Below are 22414 nucleotides of genomic sequence, written 5' to 3'. Positions count from 1 at the left end.
GATTGTCTAGGGAATGGAAAAGGTGGTAGTCTATTGGAGTGAGGTCTGGGGAGTAGGTGGATGGAGTAGTGTCTCCCAGCCTAGTCGCTGGATGTTGTCCCTGGTCTCCCGAACCACACGCGGCCTCGCATTGTCATGGAGGAAGAGTATACCCTTACGATTTACCAATATTGGCTCTTTATGCATCAGTTGCCTGATACACACGTTTCAACTGCTGCGAGTACAGGCTTGCCGTGAAGGTTTGGCCCACTGGCAAGAGCTCATAGGTCACCGTTTGGCGATTAGTCCACCAGATACAGAGCATGATCTCACGTGGGTGAAGATAAGGTCTCACAGTATGAGGCGCAGGGTCCCGTGGTGACAACCAATGTCTGGAACGCCTGGGTGTATCATACTGAACCCACGTTTCATCGCTGGTGAGTACTCGATCAAATATGGATGCATTGTGGTGCCGAGTAAAGAATGACAAACAGGCAGCGACACGCTGTTGCTTGCTTGCATCGGGCAGTGAGTGGGGTACTCACTTGCCATTGAAAGATTTTTATGGGATCTGGTTATAAGATATTTCTCCCGCCTTCCTATCATGCCTTCGTGGTGTGATGGTCTGCACACTGGGCCGATATTCCAGAGGTCCTTGGTTCGATTCCCAGCGAAGGCGGTGATAATTTTTCATGATGCCTGCTTCCAAAAATACTTAATGTCTCTGTATTGTGTCTAGGAAATGAAGCATGGATTTGCCACAGGTATCTGAAGGTTATAAACGGGGAGAAATCATTGCGGTTACTCACCCCCCCCCAAAGAAATTCAAGACTCAATCGTATGCACGGGAAGAAACGTAGAAACGTCAACAAGTAGTTGGGAAGATGATTGTATACTGCTGATCGTTTACCTCCCATATAAAATAAAATCATGAATGCATGTTAAAGCAAAGTATTCGTTCTACTTCTCATGCTATGAAGGACTAGCTTTAAGCTTAAGCTGAAGTTCGAATTTTGCTACTCCCAGACAGTGCATTTTGACAGACAATGACAGGGATTCCCATTTTCCGAAAGCTATTATGAGAAAATCTAACTATGAAGTTTCCTGTCACGTGCTTCATTCGCTGTAATCTTAAACCCAATAATTTCTTTCTGTTTCACTATTTCAAGAAATGCTTGCGAAGGAAATATTTGACCGATGATTGAAAAGTGGAATTAGCTATCAAGCATTATTTTGAAAAGTATGACAAGACTTTCTTTTCTAGAATCATGGAGCTGGTTAAAAGTTGTAGTAAATGCATTGATGTTTACGGGAAATAGATAGGAAGAAAATGGTGTTTTTTAGAACATGTTCATTAGAATAAAAATATTAAACTCACACAATGGGCAGAGAGCTCATTTAGTACTAAACCATTTGCTAAGCCTTTGCAATTTTTGCACCTTGATGCCAAAACCTGCTTTCTGGTATGGGGCATGAATGATAATAATTCACTGGCCGACAAATTTTAGTAAACTTTTGCGGTGATTTGAGCGAAGAAATAATTAAAAGCACATATGTCTAAATTATATGGTTCACTGCAGTATTTGTTTACCAATGTTATTAAAGTATCAGCCATTAACTCTACCATCGGGTCAAGTATGATTGAGAGAACTATCTCAGTCGTTTTGAATTTTCTCTTGCTCCAGAGTCTCTTTTTTTTTTTAAACGCGAAAATTTTCTATGGCTCCTACTTATTATGTAATAGTAAGGCAAACTACAAAGATTCCAGCAATGTAATACTTTTGTGGTTTTGAACAGGATATTTAGAGATATCTAAAAATGTGTGTAATCTGCATTCATAGATAATATAACGAGCCTTAATATATGTTCTTTCAGTGTGTTAATGCTGCCCTACGGCTCGTCATTATTATGATAAAAATGATTTTAATCCTATTTCTTGCATCTTCTTCTCTTTACTCTAAGTTCTTACAACGAACACCTTAAAATACTGCTGCGATATTTTGTTGAAGATTAGTATTTAGTGGTTTTGTGCTGATGTGCGTTAGTGTTTGATTAGGCAGTGTGTGTAGATGGGTCAAAATTAATTATAATAAGTTATCATCTATGAGAAAATCGTATATTTATCTACCAGTACCATCTTAGTTACTAGAGCTCTGTTTTAATGACATTATTAGTAAATACAACTTCTATTTTGAAAGGAATTTCTGTAACCATCTTCTTAGCTTTTTTCATACCGAGTGATAAGTCAGATAAAATTTCTCTGGGCAAGAGTTTCCCTAGTATTTAATTATCTATTCTTATAATGTACTGTAAAGGAATAGCTTAACATTTTATTGTGCTGTCACTCTAATGAAGAATGCGAAAAACACACTGTAGAAAACCAGAGTTTATATACATTTCGGGAAATATAAAAGTATCATTTTAAAGCAAAGTTTAATGTTTTAATGCGGACAAACTAGCTGGAGTTTTCGTGGATTTCCACATGTGTAACATGGATATGAGCTAATTTCCTTTAAAAAGTGTCACTGTCTGAAAGCCATGAAGGCATCTCTCCTATTAAGCAGATAGTCCTTATGTATTTTCATATAATTAACAAAACTTTAGTGTACAAGTTTTGAATGATATTAATCCTTCATCAAGATTTCATTACACAAGCAACAAGCACGGGTATATATGGATTCTGAAAACCCATAAAATGCAGCGATAGGAATTAAAATGAATTCTTCCGTTGTGCCTTTGTTGTGAAGTGATCAACATATCCGATTGTCAACTGATTCTGATTCAAATCCGGAAAGATCGGGTGATCTTTCAAGGTTTCCTGCTCACAAAAGCCTTGAAAGTGGTCTTCGATATATAATATGAAGGTGATATTGCTTTATAGATATGATTTCTAAAAATATATGTTTAGGCCTTTTCAGACTTACTTTGAAACCAATTTAATGTTTATAGGCAATGCTTTCGTAAAAAGTATATATTTTCTACAAAATAAATTACAACTTTAGTGCTGGGAAATATTTTTAAAAAAAGTACTGTGAGATGACTGAATGAAATGGAGAAGTTTCGATAATGTATTGGATAAAATTTGCCATTTTTAAATTTTGATCAATGAATGAAAGAAAATCAAAAGTTAATTTTAATGAACCGTGTTGTTTATTTTAAGGATTTTAAATCTCTAAGCTTAAACATTTTAACACGAATTCATAGATATACATGATTACACATATGATAGCATTCATATTAAAATTATTGCAGTGAAACTTCTCTAAAACCACTTTCTGTTTTAGACGATTTTGATCTTTTCCAGAAGAGGTATGCTTAGTGGAGTGATATTCTGTACCGAAGTTTTTTATGTTCTCGGAAATATTCTTTCTTTATAGAAATTGTCTGCGATAGATAATCGCCACGAAAGGTTTCATTTTATATTCATGATAAACTTTACTGTCAATTAATGTAACAGTTTTCATTATAAAATATAACCTACATATTTGCAGTAATGATTAAAACATATTATGTAATTTGCATTTCTTTCCTGCAAAGAAATTTTGAGAGGTTTGCATTAGTTTCTTGAGTTGTCAACTCAGGCAAATTTATGCAGCTTTATTTAGAAATTAAGCATCTTCATTTAATATTTTAATATACTGAATGAAGATGTAGATCGGTAGCTTGGAGGAATTAGATGGAATATTTACACCTGTAGAGTCATTAGGTTATTTTGAATCAGGTGATGTGAAAAATGTGCAGTGTCGTCGCCGGGACTCGAACCTGGACCTCTCGAATACGCGCCGAGTGTGCTACCGTTACACCACGAAGGCATGCTGGAAGGAGAGAGCAAATCGCTTATATACCCCCTCCCCTTTTAAAGGGTGTCTGTGGATTAGGGAACCTAATCGCCAAATCCTGGTGGTGATGAATTATTGTCCACCACCTTTTAGTTCGGGTGGCACTGTAATGTCCTTAGGTCTTTTTTGAAGCAGGAGACGTGAAAAATATGCAGCGCCGCTCCCGGGACTCGAACCTGGACCTCTCGAATACGCACCGAGTGTGTTATCGTTGTATCACGAAAGCATGCTGGAAGGATGGATAAAATACATTATACATCAATTGATGAAATATATAAATTATTGAACCTTAGAGTATTAAAGCTTTGGTTTATACTAAATTCATGGTCTGTGTATGTTCTGTACCCGAAGAAAGCTTAGTATAGAAAGGGATCGTATAAAACCTTTTAATTGAAGTACATAAGTTCCCTTCCGAGAATCTTAGCGTGCAACATTATTCTGATTCAGTGCGACAAACTCTAAAACATCGGCTTCTTTATGCCATTTCATCGTTTTTCAATAGAAGTGTGGGTACCTTTGTGCAATTCAGCGTTTTTCATCAAAGTGCAGGCATTTTATTCAAATTTTCTGTGTTCATAAATATGACCGCACCATTTTTCAGATGAAGTGATTTTGCGTAAAAATGTCATGCATTTATTTTATCTCCAGATTAATTAGTGAATAAGTAATACAAATGAAAATCGGAATTGGATAGCGAGTATAATTTGGCATTGGATAGCGAGCATCAGTATGAAAATTACATTTTTCAAGTTAGCAACTAATATTCATAAAGGTGCTGCTACCTTTATGCCGCTGCACCCTTGTTAAGGTTTCTATTTTTCAGAACAGTGGCTAATCTGCATAAAATTACGGCCACCTTTATGAAGGCGTCCATCTGCAAGACAAGAACGTCAGGAATATATCTCTACGTAAAACATAAATAAATAAGTAAAACTCAAGAAGTTTTCTCTTGGTATGTTATAGGTTCTGTGACGGCAGTCTCCATAAGAGTGGTATACAACGAATTTTTAATTGGTTTCAGTTCAAGATACAGAAGAGCTCTATTTTGCCCAAGTGCGAACTGATTCACTTAGAATAATAATCTTCCAATATTCCTTTTCCATGATTTGCTGCAATTAACTAAGTGACTTTAAACACCCGTAACGTTTTCTAGTAACATAATATAAATTCATTTTACTATTTTGAGGTTTATGGTAAGGTATTGCACTTTTATGGCATTTCTATTGATATAGTTAATGAAAAGTGTTTTTTATATGCACCTGGCAAAAAATTCAACAAAAATGGCTGTTTGTTATAACAATTCCTGCATCATAATTTTAAAAAGCATATAAGTTTAATCATAGAGTGCTTCGTGTAAATAATTATTCATTTTGTAATTTATCCCACAAAAAATATTGTAAAATACTAAAATTATTTTATGCTGATTATCTTCTTGACGTATATTTTGCACAGAATCTTTGCAAGCAGCCTTGAGTAGATAAAAATTACTGATGTGGCAGTGCATCACAAATTTCCTCTTCGTGTGTGGGAGGATGTGCCGTTTTTCGTTTAGAATACATCAAAGAAGATTTCATAAAAAAATGTTATTTATAAAATATAAACAACATTACCTCCCAAAATAATCTGAAGGCGACTTGCTTACGAATGGCATCAAGCCAAAATGTATACATACACAACGTTCGGATGAATGCAGAGACAGAGAAATAAATAAAATTGCGAGAATTATCGAAATGTTCGAGTTCGTGATTTTAGTGAAAGCTATCTAATCACTCGTAAACAAAGGCCATGATAAACATGGCTTTATATGACAAACATAAAGATAGAATACGATTAGTAAGCATCATTCAACGTGCATTACATTTTTAACTCCTTCAAACTTATTTGCATATTTATGTTTCTTAATTTAATTTGTCTGCGCATTTCGTTAACAAACAAACACATAGTAAAAATGTTACGAAGCATTTAATTACAAATACTTGGCAGCTGCAGACAAGTTTTGTTCAGAGATAAGTTTTTAACTGTTTGATATTGCTTTTACTTTCTTCATAACGGGCAGTGAGTGTGTATTATTGTTTGCAATTTTTTTTAATCAATAAGATTTCAAATAGCTTTATTAAGCTTAAAAAACCTTATTAAAGTTTTATTTAAACGGACTTTTTTCAAACATTTATTGCTATGTATTGATGTCAAAAAAATAAAATCTACGGAATGCCAAAGTAATGTATTATAATTATGAGGCTTCCTTATTACGTATAAAATCGAACGGTATCTACTGCTAATTTCAAAGAAATTTTTAATTTAAAAGCAGTTTTTAATTAAGATTTAAAGAAGTTTCTATCAGAAAATATTATAATATTTTTGAGGGACATAATTTTTTTTAATTATATGAAATTTAAAATAGTTTCTCATGTTAATTATTATAAACACATCAGTGAATAAGAATCTTTCACCTTTCACTAACAAATTAAAAACAATTTTATCTTACAGAATAGTAAATGAACTTACCAAATTTAGCAGTATTTTTTGGTATGCCTGTCTGTCAAATTAAACTAACATAGTCTTTTATTAAGTAACAGTGTTATACTATACTAAAATGGTTTTAGAATAATTTATTTGACAATAATTGGGGTAAAAAATATGCATTCCTTTAAGCAACAAAAGTTAAAACATCTTTTATTTTTCCATATAATACCAGCGGCAAAACGTGCACAATAATTTTATGAATGTAAAATTAGAAAATAATAATTATATTTACGTTTTTTAAAACAAGCTGCAAAGGAGATAAAAACACATTTTGATACTGCACATTTTTATTGTACATTTATTCTGTATACTTTCATACTATTCATTTATTCTGCATATTTTTATACAAGATATGTTTTAAAGTAAAACAAGATGTATCCATGGTCATATTTTTAATCTAAACTATGCGTTTGTACGAATTACACAGGCCCCCCCCGCAAAAAATATGCAAATATTCCTTAATAAGCGAACTTTAAGATACCTTTTTTTTTAATTGGCACAAAAAGATTAAAAAATATCCTTTCTACACTGAAGATCAATTGCAAACACAATTTTTTCTCGGTGACTGATGTCAGAAGTGCAAACACTTATAATGGGAAAGTTTTCTGCTTTTATTATTATACTTGAAATTTTTATATATTTTATATTTATATATTTTTATATAGTTTATATAGTTTATATTTATGCACTTCGTTTTTATTGAGATTAATTGTTTCAGCTTACGTTCTGTTTTTACGATTGAAAAAAAAAAAAAAAAAGCATTTTTTTCACGTGTGCTTGCATTTGTTGTTCATTTGTACTATTCTGATGTAAATACAGAATTTTTTAGTTATTTTGATAAGTATCAAGGAATTAACATCAGTTTTTTTTCAATAATTTGTTTTAAATGTTACAAAGACAGAGTGTAATAATTAAGCATAATTATCACGGCATCGATGACGAAATATTATTCATCTTAAGAAATGTTAGATTAATTGATTAAGACTATTAGCCTGTGAGGAAGGATGCCTTCTCGGAAAACTTTTGAAGAGAACTTGGCTAGAATCCACGTAACACATGGGGGAAAACTCCCACGTAGCCCGCCCGTTCTGCTGGATCTGAATCCGGGTTGAATTGACAGTGTTAAGCGAGTTTACCGCTCGGCCTTTGGTGAGTAATTCGTTTAAGGAAAAAAAAAAAGTTATTTTCGAATAAACCGTAATGTAAAATTAGACAAAAATTTCACCTTACCCTGACGGTGGTTTATTATGAACCTTATTGATTCGAGTGTAGACTATAGAAAAGCTGTGCTAATTATACAGGATTAAGAAAGATTTTTCTCGATGTTAGAATATAGAACAGCTTCTACGAATCGTGCGTCGTCTCGCTTTTGGTTATTCATAACTGTAAGTAGAAAATGAAGTGCACTTGCATCCTCGATAGGCGAAATGTTCTGAATCATTTGAGTCAGTATCTTCTTTTTAGATGAATTCTATATTAAATTCTTTTTTGATGAATAATCTTCTGTCCCGCCGAATACCTGAAGAATTTCGTGAACTTCTCAAGTTCAACACTCTTCATTTTGTGGGGTAATATGAGCAGTTGTTAACTTTGCGGTTAACCGAGATATCTTCATAACGAATTGCGAGAAAGCATTTGATGTGTAAAAGCGTGAAAGATGAACGTGATAAAATGAGCGTAGTAAATGTGATAAATGTATGAAACGAGACAAAATTAGTGATAAAGGTGATAAAGCGCATGCATGAGTGTGATAAAATGCGATAAAATGCTTTAACATAGTAAGCGTGATAAAATGTATGAAATGCGATAAATGCGTGAAAGTATTTAACGTGAAAACATGACAAACATGAGTGAAAGTATTTACCATGAAAACGTGACAAAATGCGTGGAACGTGATAAAACGCTCACATGAAAGTTATAAAACGTGATAAAATGCTTTAACATGATAAAATGCGTGAGAGAATCCTTTAAAGTTGGAGAATTCATTTTCTTTCTTTTTCTTTTAAAGTCTGTATGCTTGTAATATTAAATTTTCTTTCTTTTTCTTTTAAAGTCTGTATGCTTGTAATATTAAATTTTCTTTCTTTTTCTTTTAAAGTCTGTATGCTTGTAATATTACTTTTTAAGTCTATGTAAGTTATTGGGCTATCGGAAGGGGGTGAGAATCACGCGCGCATTTAAAATTACTTCTGATTATTATTATATTCTGCGTTAATATTATAGTATCGAACATTTTCCCAGACGCTGGTTGCATGGAATTTTGAACATCTATCGCATTTCGGAAACCTTCATAAAAATCATTAGCAACTTTTCCAGTGTAGCAATAGTTTTGTTTTCCTTTAGCAAGATCAGTGTTGGATTCTGGGTCTTCAGCTGCTCTTCAATGATTAGCGCAGACTTCTTTCTTCAAGTATCTCTATATGAAGGAGTAATAGTGGCATGTTTCAAACTATTAGAGAATATTATCTCATAAAAACTGTCATTCAGAAACCGAAAATATTATTTTATTTAAGAGAGCTTTCTCTGTTGTGTTGGAAATGCTCATATTTTTACACATCTGCTCTTTGTAGATTTAGGAAAACAAATTCTGTCTCGTGTCAAGTACTATCAGATATTAACGTTGCCATCTAAGATGAGATTAACTGTTTCATACTAACAGTTGAGCAAAGGGTACAACATGCTGCAGAAATCTTGTTTTTGAACTGAAATTCCAAGCCTTGAGATATTGTTAAACGCCAGAAGATTCAGTGCACATTAAGCAACTACTGAAATAGATTTCGTTAAGAGTTTCATGTCTTTTCGCAGAAGCCGTATATGGTTTAACTACACGGAAAAAGTGCTCAGAAATTAGCTTAGAAAATTGTGTTTATAATATATCTTAAAGGATGTGCGCTCTCGCAGACGTTTTATGGTATAATGCAAAAGGTAGTACGTGTATTAAACATTAAAAATCTCTTGAAATGGATGTAAAGAAATGAAAATCTACTGGAAATAAGAAGCAAAATTACATTTGCATGTCTGTTTAGATTTAAGCGGAAAAAATTATAGATATCGAAGAATATTTAAGAATAATTTTTTTACTCTCTGAGATGCTTCTTTTTGGTTATTTTATACAGCTTGTAAAAGTGAGATTTGGAAACATGTACGGTGCTCGAAAAAAATTTTCCACTTCATTACGGGAAAATGTCATCAGACTTCAAATGATTCAGTTAAATTTTAATTTGTAATAAGAGGATATTGAATACTCGCCGTTAAGGTCTAGAATGATGGAAATGAATTTCAATTCATAATTCAGTCCAAAATGTTATTGAATAGTTTTCATAAAACATCTTTAGTAGTAGGTATTTCAGATTTTAAATTGTTTCATACACATTAATTTCATCCAGTACCTTTCCGTTATGCATGGATTCAAACAGCTTAGGAGAAAAATAAAAATCTTTCTTTTTTGGTAGAAAAAAAGAGGCTAGTCTACTAATTAGCAAGGTGATGAGCAAAACATTAAAAAAAACTTTTCTTTTTGATAAATGGAGGAGGAATTTCAGCCATTAATTTGATGATTTAAGTTTTCCTTTAGCGTTTCCGTTCTTTGTTAAAAGATTTTAGTTAATTCATTAAAATATTTTTTAAGATTCAAAAGTTGCGCCAAAGAAAGATTGCTCTTTTGCCTAATTTTAAGTTTAGCATCGGCGTGTTTCTCTTTGATTTGGTTCCATCTGACATTTTAATTATTTGATTAATTAAATATTTTTCATTTATTACGGTAATGTGTTCGAAGGCTATATGACCTAAGGAGATATTGCAACTCTTCGAAGTCCTAATTTCTAACAAAAACTAGTTCGTGTTGACGTTAAGCATGGGGACAAGTATTACGAACGACTCAAGAAAACTGAAAAATTCCAAATATTATGCTATTGAATAAGACTAAGATCACTGACAGGAGTTGATATATCTAAATTTCTAAAATAGCCCATAGAATCAAGCAACAACTCCACGATCAATTTTGCTGAAATGTAAAGTATAATGTCAGTGAAAAAATGTATTTATTATTTATTAAAGTAAATTGTATTTATTAAGTTAATTTTAATTAATAATTATTGATAAATTTATTTATTAAAATTTTCTAAAAACATAAGTAGCATATTATTCCGTTTCATTTATTGTAACACTGAATAAAGCACAAACGCACTAGCTGCTAAATTTATGAAAAATTCCATCCAAGCTTAAAACTCTCTTCAAAGATAAAACTTCTTCGCCAAATTCTGAGTTACTTTTCACTTTTATGCCAAAATTTCATATTGGAAAGAGTATTTATTAAGAGATGTTATTTGAATATGCCAAAACACATAAGGGATCTGCCTAAGGGAAAGAATGCTTTCGTGGACGATTTTCTAAGGGAAACTGGCTCGTATTCCTGTTCCACATGTGGAAAATCACAAAAACGAATCGTGCAGCCAGCCCGTTCGCCTGGATTGGAACCAGGTAGAATTACCATTATTCAACATTCTTAACCGCTTGGTTACTGGCGAGGCAATGCTTATTAGGTGACCTGTTTATGTTAGTTGAATTGTTACAACAAAGCGCACAAGAGTTACTAGCATTAAAATGGTTGCCTTTGCGGAGGATTGCCATGGATTTTGCAGGGAAACTGACTGATTTTAACATATACATGGGGAAATCCAGAAAACCCCTTACAGCCAGCCTTTTCACCAAGAACTGAAATGTGGACGAACTACTACTGTTAATCGGCCTCACCTACTCGGCCACCGATTGGCTAGATGTTTTACGAAAGACTTGGTAAGCAAGAAGTGTTTTTATTCAAACCTGTTTCCTTTCAGCTTTCTTGCCGAAATTTTGTGTTGGGAAGCTTATTTGTTTGCCCCCCTTTTTTAGGCTAATTCATTAACTATTATTTACAGATACGGAGAAGTGTTAAATCATATTTGCTGTTCGCAATAAACTTGACGCTTTTGTCCCATAAATCAAATTTAAGTGAAGTTAAAGTGGGTTTTCCAATAACGAAGACGCTTACTTATTAAAAACATTTCTTGAAATTTTTTCATATTTTCCACTGCATTTCAGATTTCTCGATCTTATAAAGTATGCTGACGTCCATTATTGAAATTTATGCACTTCCTTCTTCTCCTCCTCCATGGGTGGATATTTGTTCAAAAGCATTCATCGAGAATGGCAGAACCCATTGGTCTATTGATCGTTTACTTGTCTCATTCTTGATAAAGTTGCTCAGTGAGCACTGCATGCGGTAAATCGATATTGCACCCGTGAGAGGAAGGAAACACACACACATGGGATCCAAGCCTTGCTTAAGAATCGAACTCATGCCTTTCGTTTCGTACTACCAGTCAGCCCTTGGAAACCATATACTGTTCGTCTAGGCAATTAATGTAACTGTTAGACTGCATTTGCGTACTCGTTTAAGATCTATTAATGTGAATGACAGAAACTGTATTTCAGCATAACCATTGACTTAACACAAAAACATTAAAGGTGATTTTACCTTTAAACCTATTGAGTAAGGTGAAGGTTTGAAGTCTAAGAAAAGAGATTCGCCTTCCCTCTATAAATAAAATTCCATATTATCAAAGCTGATCAATGCTCAGCCTTTCCAAAAATGTTCTGAATCTCTTTTCAGTATGGCTATAAGTATTTCAATGTACTGGAAGTTTAATTAGATCGGAATCTGTGGGTTTAGAAATGGAAATCTCTACGCGTTGCTGAATACTTTTACGCCATTCTTCGCAGTCAGTGGACACGTTTTCATTTGTTTTTTTGGTGTTTAAAAATGTCAGAACAAAAATATTTAATAAATGAAGAACAGAAAAAATGTTGAATGGTGGTTAACTGCTAGATTAAGTTTGTAGAACAAGGCTATAGCGTCGAAGGTCATTTACCGAACATTTAACCAAACTTCATAAGAAATTTGGATGCAGTGTTGTCAATCTGTGATTTTAGAAATATTCCTTTTAAGGCAAAACAAATAAAAAATTGGTTTATGAAGATATAGACCAAAGTATTCTGAAGTGGGTGTGCCCTGTTCAAAATACAAATATTTAGCTTCCAAGGGCTTTGAGCCCACCAGCGGCCGAGCGGTAAAGACGCTGAACACTGGTAGTTCGGTCTGAGGTTCGAATCCCGCGAACGGGCTGGCTGCATGGGCATTTTCGTTTTTTTCCCCATGTGTAACGTGTATACGAGACAGTTTCCCTTATAAAGTCCTCCACGAAGGCATCCCTCCGTTTAGGCAAATAGCCCTCGTGTGCTTTGTCATAATTAAATAAACCAAACCAAACCAAATCCAAGGGCTTTGATAATCGAAATGTCTTTTGAGTTTGTAAGAGCATTAGGCCACATTAAAATTCAGATAAGCAGTGAATTTAAATTAACATAAATAAATCCTTTTCCCCTCAAGGTCTTCAGTTGTCGGGCACAATTTAAGTTTTATATGATTCTTTTTTTTTCCCAGTGGCAGGTACTTGTCTATGCCGGCATCTGTCACTCTAAGGTCCAGATGTTGTGATCTCTTTATTATGGAGGCACCGAATAGCTGGGCCACCCTTGCCTCCTATGAAGGGATAGACACTTTTACGTCCATGCCTTCTCTGGGATTCGAACACGGGCCCTACGATATCGCAGTCAGGCTTCTCTAACCATTATACCGTCTGGGCGGCTCCTTTATTTTTGTTAAATTAGTAATTTTTATTACTTAATTAATACAACTCCTCTTACAGTTAAAACGAATAAAAGTATAACAAAGCTGTCTCTCTACAGTTCAAATTTTTAAAAGGAAACCAAAAAATGCATGCCTAAACTATTATTTTAATGCTCATACATACACAAGAAACATCTAGAACTCTAGATGGTCTTCACAGAGAGTTAACCAAATTGCTACACAGCCGCAATTTTTCCTTACAATCGCTGTAAATGCGATTTGTGAGATGTTTTCTACTAATATAGCAATAAATCTCTATATAACAACCTCCCAAAAGAATTTCACGACCCAAATCAGAACGTCGAATTTTAGTTATGCGACATCAATTCAATTTTTTTAGGAATTTTATCCATTTATTTAAAAATTTATGATAATTACCTAAGATCTAATAAATAATTACCTCACGTTTCTGAAATCTTATCACATTGTGGGCAAGACAGCAAGTGAGTAATGAAATACTTTTCTATAACGGGATCGACAGTTTTTTTAATAGCAAAACAAGAAAAGTAATATTATAGAGAAGGTTTCACGAAGAATATACGAGAAAAGAGATTGCCGCAAAAGTAATTTGCAGCGAAACATAAATTATTTCCTAAGAAAGAAAAACGGTACACCCAAAGAAATTTTGAAATTATATGAACCAAAAGATATCATTAAAGAGAATTAGAACGGATTTTTTGGTCAACGCTTAACATAAAAAACTTTAATTTCCAGTAATAAGAAGTGCTTCAATGGAAGCAATAAATAAAAACAGTAAAAGTAAATGTGACTGGCATATTATGTATAGGTATGCTATTAATAGGCAGAAAAATTTCATTAGGATGATTAAAAATGAACAAAATCAACAGTTTTTCAACAAAAAATTGTGGATGACTTGTGAAATCTTAGAAAAATGGGTATTAAAGTTTAATGATGCACAAAAACGTAACATTTTTCCGATTATTGATAATCGCTGTGTTTATTCATTTGGTATTCAGTAAAAATTTCAAAGCAAAAAAATTATTTTCTTCTGCAGAACACTACCAATTGATGAAAATAATAATAATAGCGTGAACATCTTTCTGCAGTCTATTAGTACCGTCAACAAAATAATGATAAATGAATCCAAGCCTCAAAATAAAAGATGACTCTCAGATTTACCTATATAGAATCCTACATACTTTTAGATACAGCAGTTATATTTCTATTGTGATGCTACTTTTATGGATATAATCAGAAAAATGTTTCCTTCAAAAGAGAATAATTGTTTCTCCTCATTGCTATAATTTAATGCAGTATTTAATAAAGAGCTGTCTAAGTTAATCAAGCTCATCCTTACTTCAAAATCTTCATCTACAGAACAATTTTACGATCTAAATCTTAAAAAAAAACTGAAGAAAGCAAGATTTAAGGAATAAATTTTATATTATTCAATCTAAAGAGACTAATTTGACATTTAGGTGCCATTCAGGGTAAGGAATCGAAGTTGGAAATACATAAAACGGGGTATTCAATTTTTGTTCTTGCTGTGACTCTAAAATTACCTCTTTTGCATTCTGCTGAATATCCTGATTTGAGATGCAGCATAGAGAAAATCCTGATTGGAAAAATATTCGTGTTTTGTTTGGATGCTTACAGAATGCTATATGTCTTTCATCGAAAGGAACTAGATGCAAAATCAAAGAAAATACTGATCGTGAGATATTCTCCGAAATAACATCCATAATCCAATAGATTCCACATCCATAATCTATTAGATCCAGTGACAAAACGCATCGTAGTACCCAGAACCATCAGATTTAAAGAAAAAAGATTGAAAACCTGAAACAGAAAATACAGGGGTTGGACAAAAATATGGAAACACCTTTAAAAAACATGTTTCTTTGCTTAATATGGTGTAGGAAACCCGTTGGCATCCAAAACAGCTTGCAGTCTTCTCGGAATGAATAAATACAGTTCCTGTATGTTTGCCAAGGGAATATTATACCATTCTTCCTGCAAAACGGTGCAAGTTCAGATAACGATGTTGGCGGTGGATAACGAGAACGCACTTTCCGTTCCAATGTAGACCACAAAGGTTCGATAATATTCAGGTCTGGTGACTGTGGTGGCCAGGGGAGATGGGACAATTCATCCTCGTGCTCAGAAAACCAGTCCTGGACAATGTGAGCTGTGTGAACAGGGGCTTTGTCGTCTTGGAAGACACCATCACCATTGGGGAACATAAGTCTTGGCAGTCATGTGCCGTGACACAGTTATCATGGGGCTAGCAGAGAACCACGATATGGCTGCCCAAACCATAACAGAACCCCCGCCATGTTTCACTCTTGGCAACAAGCAGTCTGTATTATAGGCTTGAGATGGCGTTCTCCAGACGTAAACTCGGCCAGAAGTGGGAAACAATGTGAAAGAAGACTCGTCAGACCATATTACTCGCTTCCACTGCTCTATAGTCCAGGCTTTATGACTTAAACACCACCTTTTCCTGTTACGGGCATTAGCATCACTGATGAGTGGCTTCTCAATTGCAGCACGGCCAGCAATTCCCTGTTTATGAAGCTCCCTTCTAATTGTTTAGGTACAGGGTTCGGTAACACAACATTCATTTCAGCAGTAACTTTTGCAGCTGTGGTCTTCTTATTTTTCGTCACAATTACCCTTAATGATCGTCTGTCACGATCACTCAGGACACACTTTCGTCCGCGCTGTGATTTAGCAGATGATGTTTTTCCGCTTTTCAAATATGCGGAATAAATCTTCGATACAGTACCTCTTGAAACACTAAACACCTCGGCTACCTTGCTTACGGAAGCACCTACCATACGTGCTCCAACAATTTGCCCACGTTCGAAGTCTGTTAACTCTAACATAATGCAATGACAACCTCACATAACAGTACTCCGACAACAACTGAACTGTTTAGCAAATTTACGAAGTTGTATAGGTGGCGTCAGTAGTCAAAAACGCCAGCGCCACCTACATATTTCATTAAAATCAATCTTTCTTTTCAAACATGCATTTCACAAGGTGTTTCCATATTTTTTCCATCCACTGTATATTTTCCAGAATTTAGCTTGTTCTGAAAAAAAAAAATGAAACAAAAGATACAGATGAGAGTATTACCAAAGGTAATGAAATCGATACTCCAGTTATGGACCAAGTAAAAACGAGAGATCTAGCTGAGGAAAGAAACGTTCAGTTAGGTATCTTCAGAAGTATATCAAGCCATGATCACTAATGAAGAAATTTTGCCATTTGAAGATTTATTCACATTACTATATGATGAATACGAACTGTGAGAGGAATGTAGAAATTAGAGAATATAAGATAACGTTTTCTAGCTTGTGGATTCCTCTGTTTCTTTTAGTTAAACAAACGTAGAGGCCCAGACATATTTCAGATGAAGAGAGCTTCGTCTGCAAAGGTCGTATAAGTTATTTGACGATAAAGCATTTGTCATGTATAATTTTGAGTTTACTCTTCTCACTTTCTATAATAGAGACAAGAGGGAGCAGGTTTTCTCAAAGCATGAAGAAAAGGTTTTAGTATCTCTTTGTGCTCAAATCAGGAGGGACCCTCAAACTCTTTTAATTAATTAACACCAGCAAACCTTTATAAACTTCTTGAAAAAATAATAAATACTTCCTTATATAGGTTTTGGAGTATAATAATTATATTTTCTGCATCGATTCCTGTAATCTCTATTTTCTTGTTTCTTTTTTCTTTTTCTTTCTATTTCTCAACCTCTCTCCTTTTATATCTATAGCTATATATATATATATATATATCCCCCTCTCCCTCCCTATATATTGAGAAAACTTCCGATGCAACGAATAAGTATGTTCTCTCCGTGATCTGCTGGCTATTTCCTCTTTAACATGAGAGATGATTGCTGTTCATTCGGCTTTCATACAGAAGCATGACTGGTAGAAAGCCCTTATCCATATTAATTTGTAATAATATCTTTGGAAGGCTTTTTTTACTGACTGTAAATTTTTAATTATTAATGATTTGAAGTTAAATCGAAGTCTTGCAGTTCATGAACACAACTCATTTATACTTGATTGCCAGACACGTTGCTATAAAAGGGAACGAAGAGACCGATATCAGTGCTGCTTTTTTGGAAATGCCTGGCAAACCTGATCTCATGGAGATATATTAATGTGGTGATGAAGCAAAAATCACTGAGTAAATGGAAGCTGCTCTGGTATTCTCAAGTGGAAAATAAGTTAGGAAATATTAAATCCATACCAGAGACTAGATTCTATTAGAAATTAAGGCGAGAAGCTCTGACTCATTTAAAGATAGGTCATTGTCTGTCCTTTCATAAGCACTTGCTAAGATGGCAGAGTGTATCGACTGGTAACAGCCGATTGTCAGTTTTCATATTTGAATAAAATGCCCTGGGTTTGTTCTTCCTTGTGCTAGATATTTTAATAATGATTTCAATTTAAATGTTTTAATCGTAGACTGTTTTAATAATTTTAATTTTTTAACACGGGATTCAGTTTCATGTCATGATTTCATATATTTTTATTTTTTAAAGTTTTATTAAGCTAAGAAAGTTAAGCATGATAAGTTTTATTATTTTAAAAAACCATTGACTTTATAAGTTTCTGTGTTATACTTTAATAGCCACATATTTATAATACTGTTTGTTTTTAGAAGAGCATCTATGCTTTTGTGCATGGATATTTGTAATACTGTATGCTTCTATGTTCATATATTTGTAACATTGTAATTTTTTAAAATATATGCTTATAATTCAATGTCTCATCAATTCCTATTTTGCTTGTTAGATTAGGTTAGGTTAATCGATTAAAGCAAACCAACTCAAGGGCTATCTGCCTATGGGGCGGGAGGCCGTCGTGGAGAATTTAAGGACAACTGCCTGTTATGCTTTCACTGCACTATGTGTTTTAATTTTAATTTTAGAAAAATTTTGCTACTTCTTCAGTATTATCGGTTTTATTACTCTATTCTGTTCTTGGTCGTATGAAATAGTATGTTAATGCTTTTAATCTTATAATATATGCATATATCTGTAACATTCATAACTTCTAAAGTCGTTTACTGTCTTCCATAATGCACTTCGATTTTTAAATTTTATCATATTGGAAAATAATTTTTTTCTTTTTCCTTTTACCATATGGCAGGTTCTCTGTAACCTTTTCTAGTGGTTATGCTCTCAAAACTTCAACAATTTAACGCTGTATTGATTTCAGTTTCTCATAGAAAAATTAAAATATTAGTAGTTGTATTTATATTTTTTAAAGACAGAGTGTTTTAAAACTCTTAGGAAATATTTTAAGTGGTGATAGATTACATATAAACAAGCACTTTTCGTGAGACAACGCATGGACGGTGAAACGATAGGGATCGTTTTCCAATGAAAGTCTATAAGCTTTGGTTAGTGGGTTCTACCATAGTTTTCGAGAGGATTAAATTGGTTCATGGATAAGGAGATGGAGGTATTCACGTATAGAGAGTAATGATGATAGTCAGTTGTTAGTTTATCCTTGTTTAGGGATGTTCTGTCATCCTTTTTTGTTAAAGTTTTGATAAAGTTTTTTTTAAAGTTTTTATAAAGAATTTTGAAGCATCCTGTATGTTTAAATGGATCCAGTTCATAGAAGTAAGTTTTTATTCTTTACTGGAAATAGAGGAAAAATGGAAATTTGCTTCTGCGGAATGGAACAATCAGTAGTATTAAATTATAACAGAAAATGAGAGGAAAAAATAAGGAAAAGCATTGTAATTGATTTTCTCATAGAAAATACAAATATTTTATATTTTTCACAAAAACCTGAATTTCACTGGAATCTTTCACGCAATGTAATTTTTTTTTCATTTAACGCAATTCATTATCGTGTAGCTTTAATATTAAATGTTTTAAATTTGTATCAAGAATATTTTAAACACTAGATAATATTTAATTGGATATCTTTTAATTTTCTATGGATGCTACAGTTGTTCTGTATCGCATGTTTTACTATGTAATCTGGAGTTAAAGAGCATTATTGGCAGAATGTGAATTATAAATTTGCTACAGAAAAGTTGTACCGATTTTAGTTTAGTTTATCCATTATTTCATAGTTCCATTCACACTTTCACTTCTGTTGTTGCTGCTAATGTTTACTTGTATGACCTATAGTCAGCCCAAGCCTACTAATATCTTCGTGGCAAGTAGCGCAAGTTTACGCCTGTCGTTGGCAAAAGCCTTGAGCTTATAGGTGATAGTGCGATTTAGCTCAGTACATTTACAAACATCCATGCATTCTCCGGGATTCGAAGCCGAGCTCTTTGCACGGCAGTCAGCGACGTTACCCACTGTAACGGTTGGGCGGCACTTTCACTTTCACGTTTCGTTAGCTCTCATTAGGATGTAAATGCGATAGTGCATATAAAAAATATTTTTTTTAAGTTAGACAGCTTTGTCAGCTGCACTAACTGTTATGATTGTTACTTGCTGCCTAGCTCAAATAGTTACTTTATCCACCATTCTTTGATAGCTAATTTACTGGCACATTTAGTTATAATTTAACCAACTCTTGTTAGGTCTATGCATCTGTGAATCTCCAGCATTAGTTTACTTTGAATTTTAAATTCACACTTTGCCTATTCTGAAATTCCACAAGCAGAGAGGACTAATTTTTAAGCATAAGCTGTGCATTATTAAGTTACATTTTAAATAGAAACCTTCTTTGCTTAAAACCTTCTTTGACTTAGTTGTATTTTCTGAGATGGGACGATACGTTGGCTAGCAGCCTCAATAGGGACCGAAAGTTAAGTTAATCAAGAAAAGGAACTGTACAGAATTTTTTCTTGGGAATTCAATATTGATGAGCTGCTGCTTTTCTTCATGCCCATGAATAACCGGATATGTGGATGGGAACAAAAAATTTGTGGAGTTTTTGAAACTTGAAAGAAATTTTTTTTTTTTTTTTGAAAATTTGTGGAGGGCACAGAAGGAATCGTGACAAGTATTTTACTGTTAATACACTCGTTTCTTTGCCAATTCTAAATGTCTCACCTTAATTAGCACATCATTTAAATTGTGTAATCTTTGGAGTACTTTACTTTAAAGTTAGGAGAAAATCATTTGTATTTGCACAGTATGAAGCATAAATAAAGCATTTTTTTAAAAAATAATTTAAAGTCATAAATTAATTTTTAGTTGCTCCTTTTACTATTTGGGTGATTCATAATTTAATTGAACTAAGGCCAGTAAAATGACACAGGTATGAATAACACAGTTAATTTCTACCCCACTAGATGTAGTGTTCCTATTTCCCAGAAATGTTTTGTATGGCTGCAGCAAACAATCCTTTAGGCCTGGATTGGATTATATTGTATTGAGGCAAAGCTGGCGAGGGGTATCTGCTTAAGGAGAAGATGGCCTTTGCTGACCACGTTTTAACAGAACTTGGGTCGTATTTATGTTGCACACCAGGAAAGCCACGAAAACTCTTATACGGCTAGTCCATTCGCCGGAATTTGTACCCGGATCGAACTACGAGTGTGCAGTCATTTTATCGTTCTGATGCTGTTGGAACCTGTTTTTTAGGAATACTGCGGTATCACTCATGGGCAGCCTTTTGGAGCAGTTTCTCGTTGTGAACGGATATCACACGCTGTCGTTTCTGCAAGCCTCTGGAACGCCCAGTGAGCGCAAAAATTTTCACATTTTCAAATCTCCAGGCATTATGCTGTGTGCGGTTACTCTTGTCAGTACCCTTCCGATATTATACGTTACTGAAGGTAAAGCCTTGTTTTGTCAGTATTAAGTCGGGCACGTGCACTGCAGCTGATATACTTTATTATCTGATCTACCATTGCTTATTCCTTTTACACATTTTTATTTCCTATGTTGAATTTACTAAACCAGTTAAAAGCAGAGCTTCGCACAGGAGTTTTCTCACTACATGCTGCCACTAGTCGACGGTAAATTTAATTTTGCTCCGCTGCAAAGAGCTGTTTCCAAAGAACAATGCAGTTTTCTTTTTATAATGCGCATCACGCGTACGCTTGTCCTCGGGCTTATGTACTACATTTGTCTTTTATCATTTACTGGTTCTCGTACTGGGACTAGGCGAGCCATCTTACTGCAGAATGTTGAACTCACACTATTAATTTGAAACAAATATAGCCCCGACTTTCAGTTTTATGTTATACTGGAACATCAGCACAAGTCCAAATCATTATCGAACGCATTAAACACTTGGAGCTTTTCTTTCTCCTTGTAAGATGCAAATTTTTTACGGAAATAAATACAATGACATATTAATGATTTTTGATACAACATTATTATGACAGATTTTGACAGATTGTGCATATGTAATTCATACCTCCGAAAAATCTACGAGTTTCATGTGTTTATAAACTACTTCTAGTTATCATCGAATTGTCAAGAAGCGGGCATAACTCCCACAATTAAAATTTCTGGATTATAATTGCCTTATCAAAACCTTTTATAGGCATACCATAAAAGAAAAGCACTTTGCTTCACACAAAAATGTAGGTTTCTACACTGTCCTCATATAACACGTTTTATGGTCCATTCTGGTTATCATATATGCTTCATGTAACATGTTTCTTAATTATGAGACAGGAAGCATTTTCCCCCTATTCATCGAAATGAAAAATGCTGTACATGTTGCGCTTGCTGTAAATATTTAGGAACATTAATGTTTCCTAGTAGAGAACAAGAGAGATGCAAAGTTTAGGTAGCACTTACGGCATAACACGCACAATAGTATAATTAACACCATTATTAAAACGCAACAACTAAAAATAATATGACCGAAATTTTTATTATGCAGAGAATGAAAAAGATTGTATAATTTTACAATAAACCTGCTTAAAATCGTGCACAGAAATAAGCATTCGTCTTGAACACAATATGCACCAAAGTGTACTATGTGGACCAAGTTATTTCGGTCAGCTGGGCTATCTGGCCGATATGCTAACTGTCCCAGTGGATCGGCTGCCTCGCTGTCGGTGGAAAGAGAGAAAGTGCACAGAAATAGTGTTACTGCTCAGCAAAACATAAACTTACTGGAATATTACCAAAATTATTAGAAGTGTATCAGGTAATACTAAAATTATGATGTTTGCCGGAATGTTAAAGAGGTCAGGAAACAATTCTAGGAAGAAGACCGCCAGTAATATTTTACTTACAAATGTAGTGGGTATGGTAATCCTTTTAATTAAATATAGCATGAGTGCGACGATAAAATTCAAATATAATAAAAATTTCCCCTGATATAAACAAGCTAGATATATATTTATTTACATTCTAACTTTCGTAAAACTTAATTAGCAGCTCAATTTGATGCTTTCTTGTTCACGGCATTCTGGCATTCAG

The sequence above is a fragment of the Stegodyphus dumicola genome, chromosome X1 (assembly GCF_044657685.1).
Source record: "Stegodyphus dumicola isolate Sdum_Otavi_A_Nest chromosome X1, ASM4465768v1".
Classification (NCBI taxonomy): Eukaryota; Metazoa; Arthropoda; class Arachnida; order Araneae; family Eresidae; genus Stegodyphus; species Stegodyphus dumicola.
This window is presented reverse-complemented; position numbering follows the sequence as displayed.